We start from the raw sequence: 22,824 nt of genomic DNA on the forward strand, positions 1-22,824 counted from the left end.
CATAAGAGTTTGGCTTCACCACCAAATAGGTCAGCCAATAATCTTTTCCAGCCACTGTAGTCTTCACATATGGAAGAACGCCCAAAGGCTTGATTCTGCTCTGATCCGCCAGTCTGATGAGCCATTGGGTTGGTTGCACACCTTGTAAGCCTAAATCCTTCATCGTCACATCCGTCATAATGTTCACTGATGAACCACCATCAATCAGTGCATTTGCAATGAAGCAGCCTTCTATCCACACGCCAGTCTCTGGGGTACCCGGATCTAAAAAAGCATTAGCCACGTCCACTTCTTTGACAGGCTCTGTAGCCTTGTTGGACTTTGTCGCTGTTGAGGGAGCAATCCTTAAGCCACGTCTTTTTGTCAGTATACTTTTGAATCTTTTCCGGCAACTGGGGGACAACATCAATAATTGTCGGAATGTGAGGTTTGGTTTAAAGGTATCTAGATCTCTGACCAGATCGTATTCCTTAACAGGATCCACTGGCTTTTCTAATCGGTTAGGGAATGGGGCAACACCCATTTTCATTTTCCCTCTTTCTTCCAACAGAGGAATTACAGGAACTTCTTCTGCCACTTGTGGCACTTCCTCCTCTTCTGTATCCTGGACCTCTGGTCCTGTCTCTGTAACTGTCTCTGTAACTCTCTGTGGCACTGTAGGGCTCTGTAGGGCACTGTTAGGCTCTGTTCTGTTCTGTTCTTCTAGTGGAAGACTGAACTTCACTGTTCTGGCAGGAGGGTTATTTTCTTTCTGGGTAGATGGTTCCTTCTGCTTTGCACGCGTGATGGCAGCAACTTCCAGTTCTACCAAATTGGAGGTAGGCTCTTGGACCTTGGACGGACTATCAGTAGCACTGTTTTTCACTGGGGCTGGGCTTGGACAGTCTTTTGCAGTGTGGCCTTCTCCTTTGCATCGACTGCATAAGGGCTTGTAATCCACTGACCTTCGAGGATTTGGACAATTTGGTGAGATGTGTCCCTTTTCTCCGCATCTGTAACACTCCACTTCTGATCTCTGACCACCGCCAGACTGTCTTCCTCTGTAACTTTGGGAAGGAAATCTTCTGGGTCCGAAATTAGGACCAAACTCTCTAGGCTTGGGTCCAATATCTTGTGTTGTCATTTTGGATTCCAGCAAGTTGAATCTTGCGTCTTCTTCCTTTCTTCTCCTATCATGCATCTCCTTCAGAGAGCAAATGTCCTCTGTATGATTCTTCCGCAAACAGTAGGAACAGAAGGCTCCAGGGATGGTTGGTTTCCGTGTACATTCAGTGGCTAAATGGCCTGCTTGATGACACTTACCACACCAAGTATTTGACCGCATCACATCTCTTCCTGCTCCTGCAACGTTGGATATGCTAGCGGTGTTCACTTTCAGCGTCTGTAGTTGCTCTGTAATCACATCCATCAACTCCTTTTTGATGTTTGCAACTGAGTTGGATAAATAATCCTTCAAGCTTTCTCCTCCGGACGTACTGGCAGGAGGGTTTTGAGGAGTCTCTGTAATCACTGCATAAACTGGTTGGGTTGGTACAGAGGGGTCTCTGTTCTGGTTCTGATTCAGAGCTCCTGTTTGAACTGTTGGCTGTTGACTCCAGTTGGTAGGGTTCCACTGTTGCTGCTGATTTTGCATTGAGGAGATTGGTTGGGACCATTGTTGTTGTGGTTGAACCATCATTTGAGGCATGGATTGTGGCCACTGTGGATTTGGTGCACTGTACTGTGATACCGGGGGCATCTGTTGGTAGGGATAGGGAACAGTCCCTGGGACTGCATTTGGTGGATACATCATTCCTGACATCAGAGGAGGTAGGACTCCTCTTCCTGTATTCATCGCTAATCTAGCTTCCACTTCATCGTACAGTCTTGCACCTTCTGTTGCAGCTTGCAGGGTGGCTGGTCTTTGAAGCTCCACAAACTTACGGACTTCTGGTTGTAATCCTCTGAGAAACACTCCCTTCTGAATGCCATCATCTAGATTATGGTTAGTCCATCTCTTCAGGATGGATTCCATTCGTGAGACATAGGCTTCCACTCTTTCTCCAGAGGACTGACTTAGGTTCATAAATTCCTCTCTCATCCGCTCTTCAAAACCTTCACGCCTGAATTTAGTGAGGAAGGCCAACTTCAGGTCATCCCATGTGCCAAAAGTTCATGCTGCTTGTCTCTCATACCACTGAAACGCCGCGCCCTTGAAAGTGGCGGGGAATATTGCTAACCAATGCTCAGGGGTTCTGGCATTGTTAGCCACACATGCTACCATAAACTCTGCTACATGAAGATCGGGGTCTTCATTGTATTCTCCCTTAAAAACTGGCAATGGGACTACATTCGCTGGTCTGTCATCAATATTTCCAGGACGGATCTGGCTTGGAAGTGGACCTCCAGCAGGAGGAGGAAGGGCTTGATGTGCCATTGGGACTTCTGTAAAGAGTTCCGCAAGGGCGTCAAAGGCGGCTTCTGCTGCGAGCTCGCTCTCGGCTCTGATTCTTGCTTTCTCTCTTCTTACGTACCTCTGGACTCGTTCTAACGCTTGCCTTTTTATCGCGTCATTCATCAGGGGGTTGACTCCACTATGTTGTTAGTGCTCCACAGAGGGTTAACAGAAGGCTTCAGTCTCTGGAGGACTCTCTTGCCAACATTTCTTCTACTTCTTTCTTTTCAACGTCCCTAAATTCTGCTTTCATGCCACTGCACAGAGGAAGGTATTCGGTTCTGAAGGTGTCAAAATGCATACGTCTGAGCATTGTGGTGGTGCCATCATCATAGTAATGCCAGCTTCTGATGGTTTCAATAGTGTATGTTGTGAAAAACACTCTGTCTACCAACTTCCAGTGGGTTGCTAATTGAACAAACAGAAGATTATCAGTACACCAAGCATCCCATGTATCTTGCTGTTGAGCATCCACGAACAAATTCCAACTCTTTTCCTTCTTGTCCCTGTGAACCTCTACAGACCAAGACTCCTGAAGCTTCTTCACAATCTCCCACTTGATGTTGTCTGGAAACTTCTCAATGAATGCCAAGTCTTCCATGGATGTTCATTCTCTCTGTTTCTGCTCTTCAGTTTGTTCCCAAACAGTTTGCCACCAAGATGCAAGTTTCTGCTGCTTCAACAGAAAGAGGAAACTGTCCACCACATAGAGCATGCATCATGATGGTGATATGTTTCCGCCATTGTGGGATGAACTTCTTGTGAAAAGTGGCTTTTATTATGAGAAATTCCAACTCTTCAGTGGAAAAAGGAATTTTACAAACATCCATTGAATTCTTCTCTTCTTGGCAATGCCAATTCCTTCATTTTCAGCCTCTTTTGGTGCTTGTTGATGGCAAGTTTCCCCGGCTGCGCACCAAAAACATGGAGCCCCGAGAGGAACACCAAGGAAAAGGGAATTCTCTTGCAAGAAAATCTATCTTGTAACATCAACAAGCTTGTTTTTCATGTTTTATATGATCATAATGAAGAAAAGAACACCAGGCACAACAAATCTTCATGCATCATCATGTAAATCTCCCACGGTTTTTAATAGAATCAACCATATTCTTCAACATCTTTACATAATCCATCAATATCACAAAGAAAACAAAGAAATACACCATCTTTGAATGGAAATACATCACATAGTATTCATCTTCAATATCTTCATAGTCTTCTCTCTCAATCTCTCATATACAATCACTCTGCTTTAATAGAATTGGCTATCTCTGACTCTCTTTCTCACACTCCATCAATAATACATCATATCCTCACTACAATCTCTCTAAATTACTCTCAATAATCACTCTTAGGTCGTGGATACCCCTCCCAAGAGGTATGTCTGATATGAAAGGTCACCAGAGCCACTACAGTGTCTCTTCACAGCTCACTACTGTCACTTCACTCTAGTCTTCTCTTGAGTCTTCAGCAGCTACTTCTTCCACTTCTTTCAGCTCTTTTGCACTTGTATTCACCTCTTTCCAAGGCTAGAAAACTTTCCCAAAAATCACACATACATTCCACAGAACACTTACAGAACAGTCTACAGAACAGTACCAGAACAGAGACAGTACAGAACAGAAACAGAAGCTCTACAGAAGACCTACAGAACGTTACAGAAGGTCATCAAAACTACATAACTCATTCTCAAACCATTCAAAACTCTCACAAACCATTCACTAAGCTTTCACAATATCTCATTCTTCATCAATCCATACTCCATCCCTCCTTACAGAAGACAATCAGATCAAAAACAGACCAAAACAGAACAAAACAGAAGGTATACAGAACCATTCAGAACCTATCAGAACATCATAGAACCATCAACAAACATCATGATCTTCCAAAACACAATCAATATCATCTAAAACACTCTCAAACCACTTCCTAATCAATCAATCTTCCCATAAAATCAACCATTCAGCTCTCAAAAACAACAAAAATCAGCCAAAAAACAAGTCATTTCAACACTCAACACCAAGTCATAATCTTTGATAGGATCCAGAGGCTTCTCCAACCGGCTGGGGAATGGGGCCATGCCCATTTTCATCTTTCATTTTTCTTCTAATAATTGCAGCATTGGCACTTCCTCTGTTTCTGGAGGTGCTTCTGTATGATCTATCTCCTGGCCCTTGGGTCATGTTTATGAGACTGTCTCTGTAACTCTTTGTAGCGCTACAATGCTCTATCCTGTACTATTCTGTCCTGTACTGCTCTGTCTCTTTGTTGGCAGGTTGAACTTCACAGTCTTGGCAGGAGAATTATTTTCGTTCTAAACAACTGGTTCCTTCTTCTTGGCACATTTGACAGCGGAAACTTCCAACTCTACCAAATTGGAGGCAGACTCTTGTATCTTCTGTTGGCTATCTGTGCCATTGGCCTTTACAAGGGCTGGACTTAGACAATCCTTTGCAATGTGGCCTTCACCTTTGCATCAATTGCATAAGGGCTTGTAATTCACAGATCATCTAAGGTTTGGACAATTCGGGGAGATATGACCCTTTTCTCTACACCTATAACATTCCACCTCTGATCTCTGACCACCACCAGACTGTCGTCCTCTGTAACTTTGAGAGGGAAACCTCCTTGGACCAAAATTAGGACCAAATTCCCTAGGCTTTGGTTCAATATCCTGTGTTGTCATTCTAGATTCTAGCAAGTTGAATCTTGCATTTTCATCCTTCTGTCTTCATTCGTGCATCTCTTTCAGAGAGAAAATATCCTCTGTATGGTTCTTGCGCAAACAATAGGAATAGAAGACTCCAGGAATGGTTGGTTTTCAAGTACATTCAATGGCTAAATGTCCCGCTTGATGACACTTTCCGCACCATGTATTAGAGCGCATCACATCTCTTCCAGCTTCCGCAGGAGTAGATATATTGGTGGTATTCACCTTCAGCGTCTGTAGCTGCTCTGTAATCACATCCAGAAGCTCTTTCTTGATACTTGCAAAACTGAGTTGGATAAATAGTCCTTCAGATTTTCACCTCCTGAAGTACTTGTAGTAGGGTTTTGGGAAGCTTCTGTAATTACTGCATACACTGGTTGGGTCGATCCAAAAGGTCCTCTATTCTGGTTCTGATTCAGAGCTCCTATTGAGACTTGGGGTTATTGATTCCAATTGGTAGGGTTCCACTATTGTTGAGTCACCATTGGAGGAACTATTTGAGGCCATTGTTGTTGTGGTTGAACCATCATTTGAGGCATTGTCGTCTGTGGTGGCCCTAGTGGATTAGGTGCATTATACTGCGGCATTGTTTGCATCTGGGGATAGGAATAGGGAACTATCCGTGGAACTGCATTTGGTGTGTATACCATTCCTGACATAGGAGGAGGTGAGACTCCTCTTCTTGGGTGGAGTCATTGACAACCTTGTTTCAACTTCGTCATACAATCTTGCACCTTCCACTGCAGCTTGCAAATTGACTGGTCTTCTCAATTCCACGAACTTGCGAACTTCTGATTGTAGGCCTTTAAGAAACACTCCTTTTTGGATACCTTCGTCCAAATGATGGTTAGTCCATCTCTTCAGGATGGATTCCATTCGTGAGACATAAGCTTCTACTCTTTCTCCAGAGGATTGACTTAGGTTCATGAACTCCTCTCTCATCCGCTTTTCAAAACCTTCACGCTTGAATTTAGTGAGGAAGGCCAACTTTAGGTCGTCCCATGTGCCAAAAGTTCCTGCTGCTTGTCTCTCATACCACTGAAACGCCGTGCCCTTGAAAGTGGCGGGGAATATCGCTAACCAATGCCCTTAAAACTTGGCAATGAGACTACATTTTCTAGCCTATCATCAATATTTTCAGGACAAATCTGACTAGGAAGGGGACCTTGAGTTGCCATGGGAACTTCTGTAAAGAGTGCTTTTAGGGCGTCAAAGGAGGCTTCTATTGCAAGCTCGTTCTTAGCTTTGACTCTCCCTTCTCACGTACCTCTGGACTCGTTCTAATGCTTGCCTCTTGATTGCATCATTTATCAGGGGGTTGACTCCAATCAGTTGGTCTGTACTCAACAGGATAGCATCAGAGAGGGGCTTCAATCTCTGGGGGACTCTCTGGCCAATATCTCTTCTACCTCCTTCTTCTCAACATTTCTGAATTTGGCTTTCAAACCACTACAGAGGGGGAGATATTCCATTCTGAAAGTATCAAAACTCATTCTTCTTAGGATTGTTGTTGTGTCATTATAATAATGCCAGCTTCTGAGGGTTTCAATAGTGTATGTTGTAAAAACACTCTATCTACCAACTTCCAGTGGGTTGCTAATTGGACAAACAGAAGATTGTCAATGCACCAAACATCCAACGTATCTTGTTGTTGAGCATCCATGAACAAATTTCAACTCTTTTCCTTCTTGTTTTCGTGAATCTCCATAGACCACGACTCTTGGAGCTTCTTCACAATTTCCCACTTGATGATGTCTGGAAAATTCTCAATGAATGCCAAATCTTCCATGGATGGTCATTCTCTCTGTTTCTGCTCTTCAGTTTGTTCCCAAACAGTTTGCCACCAAGATGCAAGTTTCTGCTACTTCAACAGGAAGAGGAAACAATCCACCACATAGAGCATACATCATGATGGTAATATGTTTCCGCCATTGTGGGATGACCTTCTTGTGGAAAGTGGCTTTGATAGTGAGAATCTCCAACTCTTCAGTTGTCAAGAATCGTGTGGTGGAGAGATTTGCTCAAGATGCTGCGCCGAACATACACAGAATGCACAAGGAGAAGCTCACTCAAGAGATAAGAAGAGAGATGGAGGCCAAAACGTTTTCTTGTTGATTTCTTCTTCTTCTTCCACACTCTTTACAATGTACACAAACTATAGATTAGATACAACATAAAGGAAAGTAGCCTACTAAGTCAAACAATGCATAACTGACTACACTAGTCGACTGGCGCTATAACTATGCCAGCTGTAAATAGGTATAACAACCTGAATATAATAAGTAATGAGTCAGTGGCCATGTGAGAGTCATAATGACCACCGATGTGCTAAGTGTAGACGTGTGGACCCATCTAACCAGGCGGTCCATCATCAATGTCCGCATGTGTTGAGCTTGTCATCTCAACACTCCCCCTCAAGCTCAATTGCATCTCTGCAACTCCAAGTAAGCTTCGAAACTTTTGAAGCTTCTCTATACCCAATGCCTTCGTGAAGATGTTGTCAAGATTTTGGGAGAGAAGGAAGGAGTCTCACTTGTAGCTTTCTTGCTTGCACAATGGGGGAATACACACAAGGGTGGAGGCTGAAAACAGTTTTCCTCTTCTTAGTTGTGGAAGCCAAAAGAACTCAAGTACAAAGAAATAGAAGAACCCTAGATATGGGTCTCAAACCAAACTCAACTAACTAAGGTGGCATACTAACTGAGCCACGAACTAGAGTAGATAAGGATAGCTATCATGTAGCTATTATTCAGGGACGGTGTACCAACCGCATCTGTAACTGACAAGTCGGTGACATAAATACACAACGGTCACCCTGGCGTATCACGAGTGGAGCTCGATATCTCAACACTCCCCCTCGAGCTCAATCCCAATTCCTGCACACCAAGCAGGTCTCTGAACTTGCGTAGCTTCTCTGCGCCCAATGCCTTCGTAAATATGTCAGCTACCTGATCCTCTGTGCTGACATAAACTAGATCAATAAGACCTAGTAAAACCCTCTCCCGCACATAGTGATAATGCACCTCAATGTGCTTTGTTCTAGCATGATAGACTGGGTTGTTTGCCAAGTGTATACTACTCATGTTGTCACAATAAATGACAACTGGCCCATCTGTAGACTGATGCATATCATAAAGTAGCTTATGCAACCAAGCTACCTCACATGCAGCCATTGCTGCACCCCTGTACTCAGCCTCTGTGCTCGACAAGGCAACTGTAGGCTGTTTCTTGCTGCTCCAAGTGACTGCAGCACTCCCAAAAGAGAACACATATCCACTGGTAGATCGTCTATCAGAAATACTACCAGCCCAATCAGCATCAGTGTATCCATGCAGCTGTATCTGAACCCCAGTCTCATAAAATAGTCCATACTGCAATGTGGACTTCACATACCTGAGTATGCGTCTAGCCGCATCCAAATGCGATTTCCTTGGAGCCTGCATAAACTGACTTACCAATCCAACAGCATAGCTCAAATCTGGCCTGGTAATAGTCATATAAATCAAGCTTCCTACTATGCGTCTGTACATAGTAGGGTCTTCCAGAAGCTCACCTGCATCTGCGCTCAGCTTCACATTCTGCTCCAAAGGAACTGAAATAGGCTTACAGCCTGTCATCCCATATTTGGACAGCATGTCCAATCCATACTGCCTCTGCAAGAGCTGTATCCCACTTGGTGATCTAATCACCTCAATGCCCAAGAAATAACGCAGCTCTCCCAAATCCTTCATTTCAAACTTCTGCTTCAATAGCATTTTCACATGAAGGATATCTTCATCACTGTCACCTGTCATAATCAAATCATCAACATAAATGACAAGTAGCATAATACCGTTCTCTGTTTTTCTCACATAAAGTGAGAAATCTGCCTTGGAAATCTGAAAGCCAATAGTGACAAGATACTGTCCTATCTTGTCAGACCATGCTCTAGGTGCTTGCTTCAAGCCATACAAAGCTTTCTTCAACCTGCAAACAAACTCAGGATGAATAGCATGCACATAACCTGGTGGCTGCTCCATATAGACCTCTTCTTGCAAATCACCATGCAAGAAGGCATTCTTTACATCCATCTGATGTAAAGACCATCCCTTTGATGCAGCCATAGCAATGACTGCTCTTACGGTTGCCATCCTTGCAACCAAACTGAATGTTTCTTCATAGTCAATGCCATATGTTTGTGCATACCCCTTGACTACTAATCTTGCCTTGTATCTGTTCACTGAACCATCTGCATTGTGCTTTACCTTATAAACCCACTTACAGCCAATTGCATTCTTAGCTTTAGGCAAAGGTACCAATTCCCATGTAGCATTTGCTTCCAAGGCATCCATTTCTTCATCCATGGCTTTCTCCCATTTTTCTTTTCCCATGGCTTGCTCAAAAGAAGTGGGTTCTGGTTCCTGTATCACCTTGACCATATATGCATAGTGAATGGCTGTAAATCCATCATATTTCAGCCTATCCACAGGATACCTAACTCTGGTAGACCTGCGCAAAGTGGGTTCACTCCCAGGTGCTCTCAAAACATCCCTGGTCTTCCTTACTCCAGGTGTAACAATAGAAGGAATACCCAACTCATCATCAATGCTCTGTTTTGAGCCATTGGATTCACCATCCACATAAGAGTGACCTGCATTCACATCAAACATGGGCTGATCAACCTTCTCTTTTCCTTTTCGTGATACCTGCATACCACCATCTGCATTACTTTGAGAAGATTCTCCTGATCTCAATCTGCCTGTCCATGGCGAAGAATGTGAACCACTGCTAGAGGACGCTCCAGGTCCACTAATATTTTGTGACTGCTGCTGTGAATTCTGTGGAGCATTACCATTTTGTGCATCTACATCATCAATCACATTTACTGGTTTATACCAGCTACTCATCTCATCAAAAACAACATCTCTGCTCACTGTAAACTTACGAGTAGAAGGGTTATAGCATCTATACCCTTTTTGCTGCAGAGAGTAACCAATAAAGATGCACTTCTCAGCTTTTGGATCCAACTTGGATCTCAACTCATCTGGCACATGTACATAGGCAATGCAACCAAAAATTTTCAAATGAGAAATATCTGGTTTCCTACCAGTATACCTCTCCTCTGGAGTCATTCCATGTATTGCTGCAGTGGGAGTCCTGTTCATTATGTAGACTACTGTAGCAACTGCTTCAGCCCAATAAAAATCTGGCAAGTCTTTTTCATTGAGCATGGCACGAGATACCTCTCCAATATGCCTGTTTTCCCTTTCTGCAATTCCATTTTCTTGTGGGGTATAACTGCATGAATATTGCTGCTTTATGCCATGCTCCTGCAAGAACTTTGCAAACTCATTTGAGAGGTACTCTCCCCCTCCATTTGACCTCAGGCATTTTATTTGCAGACCTGTTTCTTTTTCAGCCATAGCTTTAAGGGTTTTGAAATGCCCAAAAACTTCACTTTTCTTTTTCATAAAATACACCCAAACTTTTCTGCTATAGTCATCAATAAAAGTGACAAAATAATGACAGCCTCCAAGAGATGCAGCTTTAGTTGTCCACACATCAGAGTGGATTAATTCCAATGGCTTTTCACTCTCTTGAACATGTCTAGGAAATGGTTTCCTTGCCTGTTTTCCAAACTGACAGGCTTCACATACCTTATGCATTTCTGCAACCTTGAATTTGGGGAATCCTGCAACAATATTTTGGGCCTGCATTGATTTAAGTCGCTGTACATTAACATGACCAATGCGTTTATGCCAGATATCAATATCTGCAACTACACCGGTCCCATGTGCAAACATTGCTGCACTCAATTCAGACATGTCTGCATCCAATGTAAACATTCTGCCCTTCTTCTTTCCTTTTGCTATCAAGCGACCTTTATTTTTCATATCCTCAACAAAACATCCATGAGGATTAAATCTGACCTGCAAGCCGTGTTCAACCATTTGACCAACAGAAACCAGATTCTTGGTGATATTCGGGACATGAAATACATCGGACAGGTATTTCTTTTTCCCATCCTGCATAGACAAAGGAATTTTTCCAATCTACACAATAGGATGTGCAGTATCATCACCAGTCTCCACAAATCCTGGTTTTTCCATTTTCCTTGCATCCTCCATCCATTCTGCATGACCTGTCATGTGGTTTGATGCACCTGAGTCAACATACCATACATCATTGCTTTCTTCTGCACTTGTCACAGAATTGTTCATGTGCTGCACCATGAACAAATGCACATTTCTGTCATCACCCTGTCTACTAGAAGATGCATAATTCCCTTGTTGCAGTTTTCCATTCATGATGTCATTCTGCTTTTTATAGCAGTCTTTAGCCATATGACCCATTTTACCACAGTAGTAGCATTCAACATTACTGTTTGCATTTTGACCTCTTTGCCATCCACCACGACCTCTTTGGCTCCCCTTGCCTCTAGAGTTACCACGTCCTCCTCCATAGGACTGGTTTTCTTGAGTTTGCTGCATATTCTGATTTCTGCCACGGCCTCCAAATCGGCCTCCTCTACCTCTGCCTCTACCTCTTCCAGCATTTGAGTAGAAGACAGCTTCTTTTGAAGTTCCTCCTGAAGAAGATGCACCACCATTTCTCTGCTCCTCAGAAATTAGAAGAGCAATCAACTCCTCAAAATCAGGAAATCTTTCACGAACTGAAATGGATGTCCGAAACTGTGCATAATCCTTTCCTAGACCATTCAAGGTCACAGAAACTAAATCATCATCTTCCTTTGGCGACCCAATGGAAGCAAGTGCATCTACAATCTTCTTCACCTTCATGTGGTAGTCATTGATGCTCATATTTTCTCTTTGCACATTGTGCAACTCTTGCTTGAGCTGCATTTTCCTAGCTTGCGTATTTGTGCTATACATCTTTGACAGAGTATCCCATGCCTCCTTTGGCGTACTTGCATCCTGAATATGCACAATCATAGAGTCTGAAATGCTGATAGACAGCCAATACATAACTTTCCTGGCTCTCTCATGCCATGCTTTAAATGCCTGCATTTGCTGTTGATTGGGAACATCAGGAAGAACTGGTTCTTCTTCATTTCCTGCAACAAATTCCCAATATCCTTTTCCCATAAGGAAATTCGTCATTCTAAACTTCCATGCTTGGAAGTTGTTCTTGTCAAGCTTTTCAGTGACAATCTGTGAAAGAGAATCAGATGCCATTACAGAAGACTGCAAAAAATTCTGTCACTGCAAAAACCACAGCTTCACCCTCACAAGGGAAAATCTGCAAAACTGGTGAAAGTGGTATTTGACCACACAGTCACTTCCTAGTGACGATTTTGCATCAATAGGCAACAGGGATGATTCTGTAACTCCCAATGTCTCTGCGCACAAGCATACAATGCAATTTTTACAGTAACTATTCACCGACCTGTAGAACAGTGGCTGCACAGCATAAAACTGGGCCTTTTCCTGAGTGCGTGCAAAAAACTTTCGCCTCCAAAACAGGCCCCGAAATGGCCTCAAATCAAAAAAATAAGGTCGCCAACGGCTAAAGCCCTTTCCCGCAGCATATACTGCCCTCTTGCTTCACCGCGAAGGGCGTCTCAACCTGAGACAATGCACTCCTGCAATTTCCGGCTGTGCTACCTGCAGAGATCTGCTCCCAAAACAGAAAATGAAAGCAACACTGCTCCTCTTACCAGAACGCCGCGAGCTTGGCTTGCTTTCTTGAGCTCCTTACCACGAACAAGGCTCTGATACCATGTCAAGATTTTGGGAGAGAAGGAAGGAGTCTCACTTGTAGCTTTTTTGCTTGCACAATGGGGGAATACACACATGGGTGGAGGCTGAAAACAGTTTTCCTCTTCTTAGTTGTGGAAGCCAAAAGAACTCAAGTACAAAGAAATAGAAGAACCCTAGATATGGGTCTCAAACCAAACTCAACTAACTAAGGTGGCATACTAACTGAGCCACGAACTAGAGTAGATAAGGATAGCTATCATGTAGCTATTATTCAGGGACGGTGTACCAACCGCATCTGCAATTGACAAGTCGGTGACATAAATACACAACGGTCACCCTGGCGTATCACGAGTGGAGCTCGATATCTCAACAGATGTCAGCTATCTGATCCTGTGTGCTGACATACACCAAGTCAATCTCACTTGCTAGTACCTTCTCTCTCACAAAGTGGTAGTGTACCTCAATATGTTTTGTCCTTGCATGGAACACAGGGTTCCTAGCCAACTGTATACTGCTCATGTTGTCACAATAAATGACAACTAGACCTTCCACTTGCACATCCAAATCAGCCATTAACTTTTGTAGCCATACTACCTCACATGCTGCAACATCAGTACCTCTATACTCAGCCTCTGTACTCGACAAAGAAACTGTAGATTGCTTTTTGTTGCTCCAAGCAACTGCTGCACTACCAAGAGAGAACATGTATTTGCTGGTAGATCTTCTATCAGACATACTACCAGCCCAATCTGCATCTGTGTATCCAAACACCTGTTTACTTTCAAGCCTGTTTCTCTTTCAACTGCGGCCTTTAAAGTTCTAAAGTGCTCGAACGCTTCACTCTTTTCCTTCATAAAATATACCCACAGCTTTCTAGAACAATCATCAACGAATGTGACAAAGTATAAACTGCCTCCAAGAGATAAATTTTGTGTAGGCCCCCAAATGTCTGTATGCACAATATCAAGGATATTTCTGCTTACATCTTTGTCATGTGAAAAGGGATGTCTGGCCTGCTTACCAAACTGACATGCTTCGCATACCTTATGAAATTCTGCAACTCTAAATGTAGGCAAACCTGTAACCAACCCTTTGGACTGCATTAATTTCAGCCTTTGTACATTTGCATGTCCAATGCATTTGTGCCAAATTTCAATATCTACAACAACATCTTTTCCTTTAGCATACATAGCAGCATTCATAGTAGGAATTCCAGCATCCAGAGTAAACATACGTCCAACTCTACTTCCCTTTGCTACCAACCTGCACTTGTCATTAAAGTCTTCTACAAAGCAGCCCTTTGCATTAAATCTAACTTATAGCCCTTGCTCTACCATTTGACCGACTGACACCAAGTTCTTTGTAATAGATGGCACATGTAATACATCTGAAAGACTCTTTGTCTTACCATCATGCAAGGACAAGGGAACTTTTCCAACATGTGAAATTGGGTGGCATGAATCATCACCCGTCTGCACATAACATGCATTTTGCAAATCCTGCATCTCTCCAAATCATTCTGCATGGCTGGTCATATGATTGGATGTACCTAAATCAACATACCAAACATCATCATATGTTCCCTTTCCTGTAACAGCATTCAGCATATGCTGCATAACAAACAAACGTTCATTTTTGTCTTCATTCTGTCATGAAGACGATGCATAGTTTCCTTGCTGCAACTTACCACTGCGGATATCATCTTTCTTAGCATAACATTGGGCTGCAATATGGCCTGTTTTGCCACAGTAGTGACACACAATACCAGAGTTGTTAGAACCTCTGTTCTGCCATCCACCTCTTCCTCCAAAGCTCCCCCTGCCTCTAAAGTTACCACGACCGCCTGAAACCTGCATATCGCCAAATTGCTGATTCAATCTGTTTTGCTGGTTGTCACTACCACGTCCTGTACCACGGCCTCTTGAAGAGAACCTGCCACGTCCCCTTCCTGAACTGGAGTAGAAAGCTTGGACCTGTTCACCATCTTTTTCAGATGTCTCACTTTGCATGTTGATCTCTTCAGTGATCATAAGGGAGACCAACTCATCGAAATCTGGAAATAGCTTTCTAACATATATGGAAGTTACAAAAGACTTCCAAGCCTTTTCATTGTTAAGTCTGTTGGAAACTGCGAGGAAGACCAGAGAAGAAAGGAAGAGAGGAAAGAAGAGAGATATGAGACATCGGAAGTGGAACCCCAGAAGTGTGTCAACTGAGCACACATGATAGGAATATATAGAGGGGACCTGGGGCGCTATATATAGACAGACTATATATAGCTAACACCCCTGCTCAAATAAAGGTCCCTTACTATGGATGAAAAAACCCTTGGGGACTCAAGGGAAAAATCCATAGCTCTATAGGCATACCGTTATATTAATATTCAAAAAATAAAATTACAAAGTTGAACTTACAAGAGCCTATTCATAGGCATCAAAGGAGCTACATCACTCGTGAATTACAACATCAACAGAGAAGGAGCTACATCACTCCTGAATTACAACAGCCTATTCAAAGGCATCAAAAGAGCTTTATCACTCCTAAATAAACATGTAAAATAAGGATAAGCGACATCACTGCAAAAGATAAAATCTCCAAGAAATGCCTTCAACTGAACTTGGGATGTAAGCAGTATATCTGTCACATCAAAACTTAAAGAAAAACGTTAAAGTGACATTATAACAACACAATGTCTATAGAGAAGGTTCGCGACGCCGCTCTATAGACAACATAACACATGTAGGGTCCCATGAATAGAATATAAATAAAACAATTTGTCATCAGCTGGAATATAGACGCTCATCAGCTGGAAAGAATATAAACAAAATAATGTGTCATCAGCTAGAATATAGACCCTCATCAGCTGGAAAGAACATAAACGAAACAATGTATTATCAACTAGAATATAGACGCTCATCAATGGAATAACGAACGAGGACGATCATCATGAAGCATGGCAATATCAACATCCAAAAGTAATGTTGATGTTGAAATGTAGAGAGAGAGAGAGAGAGAGGAAGCTTATCTGCTAAGTGGCTCTCGTAAGCTACCAGGTTTCTAAACAACCTCTCTGTATCATCTCCCACTTTTATTTTGGGCAAATACTTTGGAAGCCTTGAGTGCTTGTATGGCAATCCAGCAAGTGCTTCCGATTGTGTATGTTGTTGACGACAGCGAGGGAACCGAAGGTTGTAATACGACACATAGCATCCACCAGGGCCAGCATGTAGGCGAGCTTGTCGTCCGTCTGACAAGAGATCTCAGTGTCGTACTCGGCTCTGACCTTTTGTATGATAGAAAGGAACCTGTTGGTAAAGAGGGAGGGAATTGGACCCCTTGAATGTTGTAGTCACAACCTACGAGAAGTGCCAATGCAATTAGGTGCTCTTGGTAAAGTCCCAGAGTTGATTCAATGTCTTCAACTCTATACAACTCAATGTGCGGATCCCTTGGATCTGCCTGGAGTGTTTTGATAACCCATTTTGCACCATGAAGAAAAGTGTCTGATGTTACACATGCATGCACAAGGCCTTGTCTGTTTAGATCAGCACATAAAGCTTGTGCTTCATGTTTGGATCTAAGTACCGGTAATCCAAGAAGTTCCAGCAATTCCACACACTCCTGAATATTTATAGTAAAACGGCTATTCCGTGGAGTGGAACAATCCACACCTGCAGAACTTTCAAAAGTTAATCCCGATATTCTACTGAACCTGTCAAGTCGCACTTGTTTCTTCAATACCGGTGGTTATCCATCTTGGCAACCAGATGGATGCTGCGAAAGAAGAGCAGGCGTATGTGAGGCTTGAGAAGAGAGACACCCTTGACGGTTGTTAAGAGCTGGCACATCCAGTAGGAGAGGTCGATAGCCAACACCTTCCCTCAAAGAAAATCCAAGCTCTCCATGCGAGCCACTGGTCTTAGGATCTCCCAGAACCCTCGGGATACCCCCATAATCTCCGTGCCCCTCCTTCCTTTCCCTTTCTTAAGCCTTCTCCTCCCTTCTCCTTCGAAGTTCGCTCTGCTGAGCTGCATCATCTTATTAGGGTCCATGTCGATCTTGGCCACCTATCCTCGAGGTTGAGCTCTGACGGGGAAGGGAGAGGCTCACCCCGATAGGCGCGCTAGAAGGAAGGACTGATGATGCCGAAGACAGATGAAGAGGAGGCCTGGAGGAGAGAAGGCACCTTGGGGACAGGGCAGAGCTCGGGAAAAGCCATGGAGGTAGCTAGCGGCATGACATAGGGCAGGAAGCTGCATGGGTGTCGCAACTAGCAGATCTGACGTCGCACTTGGCATGCACAGGGATAGGGCCAGGGGGCAAGCATGGCCACAGGGGAGGCACTGCCAGGTACAAACAGGCTAACAAGTGGGCTCCCAGGCTGACACAAGGGCGCTGCAGGCAGCACTGCTGCTGGCACTAGTGGTATGATTCTCGCATGGGGTGTGAGAGGCTCTGTTCAACTAAGATTTTCTCAGTCTCTGGGAGTTTTTGCTCTTCAGATCCTAAAGCTACTAGATCTTCAGAGAGAAACAGAGAGATTTTATCTCTGCTTTGCGTTTTTCTGGAGACGCAGCAAGAGAGGATCCTTCCCCGTGAGCGCAACAGCAGCGGCAGTAGGCCAGGGCTTAAGCTCTGATACCATGTTGGAAACTGCGAGGAAGACCAAAGATGAAAGGAAGAGAGGAAAGAAGAGAGATATGAGACACCGGAAGTGGAACCCCAGAAGTGTGTCAACTGAGCACACATGATAGGAATATATAGAGGGGACCTGGGGCGCTATATATAGACAGACTATATATAGCTAACAAAGTCCACCCAAGGTAGATGACACCAAATCATCATCATCGGGCATTGCATCAATCGCTGCCAATGCATATGCAATGCTCCTTACCTTCAGTGCATACTCATTGATAGACATCTTCCCTTTCTTCAATGTATTCAACTCTTGCTTGAGTTGAATCTTTCGTGCCTTTGTATTTATAGAAAACATACTTTCAAGTATGGTCCAAGCTGCATATGAATTCTCTGCATTTCTAATGTGTCCCAACATATTATTGTCAATTACTGCAGACAACCAATACATGACCTTTTTATCTTTTGCATTTCATTCCTTCCGTGCCTTTGTCTCTTCTGCAGTTGGAGGATCACTCACCTCCGGCTCCTTTTCTTCACCTGAAACAAACTCGTAGAGACCTTTTCCAATAAGGAAGTTCGTGACACGGAACTTCCATGAAGGGTAGTTTTTCTTGTCAAGCTTCTCAATGATGGGGCTTCCACTGTTCTCTGCCATTATCATAAAATTAATACCAACAGCAAGCAAATTTCATGCAACCCTCGACTTGTAGTGCACACCAATACATCAGGCAGCCTTTTTCACTGTCTGCTCAACAATACATGCAATCTGTTAACTAGTTTGCAGATAAACCTTGTGTTTACTCACTGGTAAACACCTTTGAACTTACAAATCTAAAATCTGTAACCTGTGCACCCACTTTCGGTCAATACAGTCGAAGTCACAGTGTATCCTGAAACTGCTGTCCACAACCTTGCGGCTCTAAAACGGGACCTGAAACGGCCTCAGATGCCCAAAATAACTGTGGGAAAGCCCTAAAGAGCTAATTTGCAGAATACACAGTGCTGTTCGCGTACACCAAATCTCACTGCAATCTAAGATTTTTGCTCGACCCTGCTTCCGGTGCCTCCACAGGCACTATCCAAGAGAGAGAGTGGAAGAATGGGAGAGCTTCTTACCCCTGGCTTGCTTGCTCGAACCTTGCTTCTTCTCCTTCGCTTCAGCCTTCGAAATCAGCCTCTCTCAGCGGTGCGGCTCTGATACCATGTCAAGAATCGCGTGGTGGAGGGACTTGCTCAAGATGCTGCACCGAACACACACAGAATGCACAAGGAGAAGCTCACTCAAGAGACAAGAAGAGAGATGGAGGCCAAAACGTTTTCTTGCTGATTTCTTCTTCTTCTTCCAAACTTTTTACAATGTACACAAAGTATAGATTAGAAACAACATAAAGGAAAGTAGCGTACTAAGTCAAACAATGCATAACCGACTACACTAGTCGACTGGCGCTATAACTATGGTAGCTGTAAATAGGTGTAACAACTTGAATATAATAAGTAATGAGTTAGTGGCCATGTGAGAGTCATAATGACCACTGACGTGCTAAGTGTAGACGTGTGGACCCATCTAACCAGGCGGTCCATCATCAATGTCCGCATGTGTTGAGCTTGTCATCTCAACACCAGTGGAAGAATGAACTTTGCAATGAATTTTCCTCTTCTCAGCAATGCCATTTCCTTCATTTTCAGGCTCTTCTAATGCTTGTTGATGGCAAGCTTCCCCGGTTGTGCACAAAAAACATGGAGCCCCAAGAGAAACACAAAGGAAAAGAGGATTCTATTGCAAGAAAATCTATCTTGTAACATCAACAAGCTTTTATTTCATTCTTTTGATGACCAAAACAAAGAAAACAACAATTCTTCACGCAGCATCATAGTAGATATCTCCTACGAATTTGATAGAATCAACCATAATCTTCAACATCTTCAAAGAATCCATCAATAGAATAAAGAACATAGAAGAATACACCATCTTTGAATGAAAATCAATCACATAATATTCATCTTCAATGTCTTCATAGTTCTCTCTCTCAATCTCTCATATATAGTTACACTGTTTTGATATAATTTGGCTATCTCTGGCTCTCTCTCTCTCTCTCTCTCTCAATAGTGCATCATCTCCTCACTACAATACTCTCATAATGACTCTTAATAATCCTTCTTAGGTCGTGGATGCACCTCCCAAGAGGTATTTCTGATGTGAAGAGGCACCAGAACCATTACAGTGTCTCTTCATAGCTCGCTATTGTCATTGTCTCTTCAGTCTTCAGCAGCTGCTTCTTTCATTTGTTTTAGCTCTTTTGAACTTAGATTCATCCTAAAGTTAGAAATTTTTTCCAAAGTCACACATACATTCTACATAACACTTATAGAAGGTCTACAGAACAGTACAATACAGTACCAGAGCAGATACGGAACAGTTATAGAGCAGAGACAAAACAAAGATAGAGGCTCTACAAAAGATTTACAGAAGGTCATCAAAACCTTATAACTCATACTAAAACCATTCCAAACTATCAAAAAATATTCAATAAGATTTTAAAAGATCTCAATCTTCATCAATCATCAATCCATGCTTCATACAGAAGAAAATTAGAACAAAACAGAAGCTATACAGAAGGTATACAGAACCAATCAGAACCTCAATAGAAATTTATCAGATCATTACAGAGCTTCATATTTCCACTAAGAATCATCATGAACTTCCAAAACATAATCAATATTATCCAAAACACTCTCAAAAACTTCCATTATCAACCATACATCACTCTAAATCCATAAAAAATCAATCATTCAGACCTCAAAAACAACAAAAAACAATAAAAAATTCAGTCTTTTTCCACTCTAAACAAGAAAAATTCAGTCTTTTTCCACTCTCAACAAGATAAAGGATTGAATTTGTGGTGCCATGTGATTGGGACTAGTTACTTCTGCAAGGCAGAAGGGATACATAATTTCTCCTGTATGGGCGGGAGACAAAGATTAACTTGAAGATAAGTTAACGAACTTGTTTGAACTTGTTTGTCAATAGATCGCTTGCTTTGTTTTCGTGTCTATGCAATAAGTTATGCGAACAAACCCTATTTCCTAAAATAATTAATTAATGAAGCTGATTTTAAGTGTCACACACAAATGTGGTAGGACCTAATTAGAAAACTAAAGCTATTGAGGGAAGCAGGTGGACAGAACCCCCGAAGGGTCCGTCCTACGGCAAGGTGGTCCCAGAGAACTGGAAGGCTTCTCATAAGGTTTACCGTCTTCAACCTTAGAAATTGTTAGGATAGAACCTTGATTCTCACCGTTTTAGGGGAGCGCAATGGGACTATGCCCTATGGGTAGAGAGGTTGAGTGGTGCATCCCTCTCGTTTCCCATTCTCTTTGAACCAAGTGCGGCATGGGTCTGCTTCAGCTTGGGTATCTCTGCATAAAGTAGAATGTCCAAGATTTGATGCTAGAATGCTGTTAGGAGACCTTGGCCACTAGGAGCCCAAATTTCAGATTGATCCTAGTGGGTTCGATCGTGAACATTCCGTTGTGAGGCGGATTTGGGAAACCCTGGGCGACAAAACTCCAAACATTCCATTGGAGTGCCAAGCAGCGACACTTAGATTCATTTCTCAATAGACAGCTAAAAGTGTGCCTGGATAGTCGATGGAGCGGGCACCTTACAAAGAGATAGATGAAACCCAGCTATAGAATATATTGCTCGTCTATGAGCTTGAGCTCAATCTCGATACACCATATGCATCCATATATAGACTATAGATCTGAGGCTATGGCTTAGAGAAAACCCAATTTAATTCAGCCCATAATATTTAGTATATATTGTACATAAGATCCAACATCAAACAATATATGTGAGGCAAAAAAATAGTCCCAAACTTATGTTAAACTATTCTAGTATCAAATCAGCCCACATAAACCAATAATTTTGCATTCTAAAGCTTCTAAAAGCCTAGACTCTTTCAACCAATAATCTCTTATTTAATATACGATAGCAATACAATTAAAATAGCCCATAATACTCCACATCAAAACCCCTATACAAGACAACAAAAATCCATAATCTCCTTTAGATTCAAAGTAGATCAATGTATTCCCTACGTAAAGAACAATAGAATATTTGTTTTCTCTACTTAGATTAGTCCACAACAGTCCTCAAGTTCACACATTAGTCCCTTTCATTCACACATGGGGCATCAACAAGCCTTCTCCCTTTTTCCTTCACTATTTTCCCCTTTGATTCTCTACAAAAAGTTTTTTACCTTATTGAGAATAGGGGGAAAAAGAGAAGCTTGGAAGCACCCTCAATTTACAATGCAATTTTCAAAAGCAACCTTGATTGCTTCTTACTTATCAATCCACTTTTCCACTTGTTGAAGACCCAAAAAACTCGTTATTTGCTTAGCCAAGAACTAGTTCATGTTACTTGCATCCAAATTGAGGTAGAAATCCTACTTTTGAATTCATGAGAGATGTAGAGAGGTATTGTAAATTTATCACAAGTATTGAGAGAGCAATCCCATACACACCATGTAAGAATAGTCACACAAGACTTTATGTAAATTTTCAACTATTGAACATGAAAGCACGTGGCAACAATGTGATCCTTTATACCTAACTTTTTATTTATGTTTGTGGTATGAGTGTTTTTAGATTTTTGTATATCTTGATCATCTTACCTATAGAGGATATATTGTTAGAGGCTATTGGAATCCCCACGTCAATGATCTAGAGCATCTTGTAGGATGCTAAAAAAAACTTATCTTGAGGGATAAGGATCCTACACTCTTGTAGAATGGTAGGTATTGTATTTTGTTTAATCATTTGAGTAGCTAATAGGGCAAAGGAACACTTGGATGGACCTTGAGGGGTAGAGGATCTTAGTTGGGCTCATCAATCCATTATGACTATGGAAGAAGTGTGATTACATATGACCATGTGAGATTGCAAGGTTCCATCTTAGTAGACATGAAAATTTTGGACACCTTAGGTGGGACAAAGTAATAGCTTTTGTAATAAGATTTTTTAATACATACATACATACATACATACATACATACATACATACATACATACATACATACAAGTTTTCATTCATGTACTTAAAGGTTGTATTAATGAATACTCTATAGCAAATTAGAAATGGAAGCTTTTTTCACACATTTTGGTACTATACTAAGCTTACTTAACACTAATCTTGTAGCAAAAAAGCCACTTTTGTGGCAATTTGGACCCTCTATAAAAAATTACACTTCTCATCAACAAGAAAGAGTAAGACGAACTGATTTCAAAAAATATATAATCAACACAATATACTAGTTGAAAATGAATAGCAAGGGTCA

The sequence above is a fragment of the Lygodium microphyllum genome, chromosome 25, assembly GCF_053477565.2.
Source record: "Lygodium microphyllum isolate KBCC chromosome 25, Lygodium_microphyllum_v1.1.10, whole genome shotgun sequence".
NCBI classification, from domain to species: Eukaryota; Viridiplantae; Streptophyta; class Polypodiopsida; order Schizaeales; family Lygodiaceae; genus Lygodium; species Lygodium microphyllum.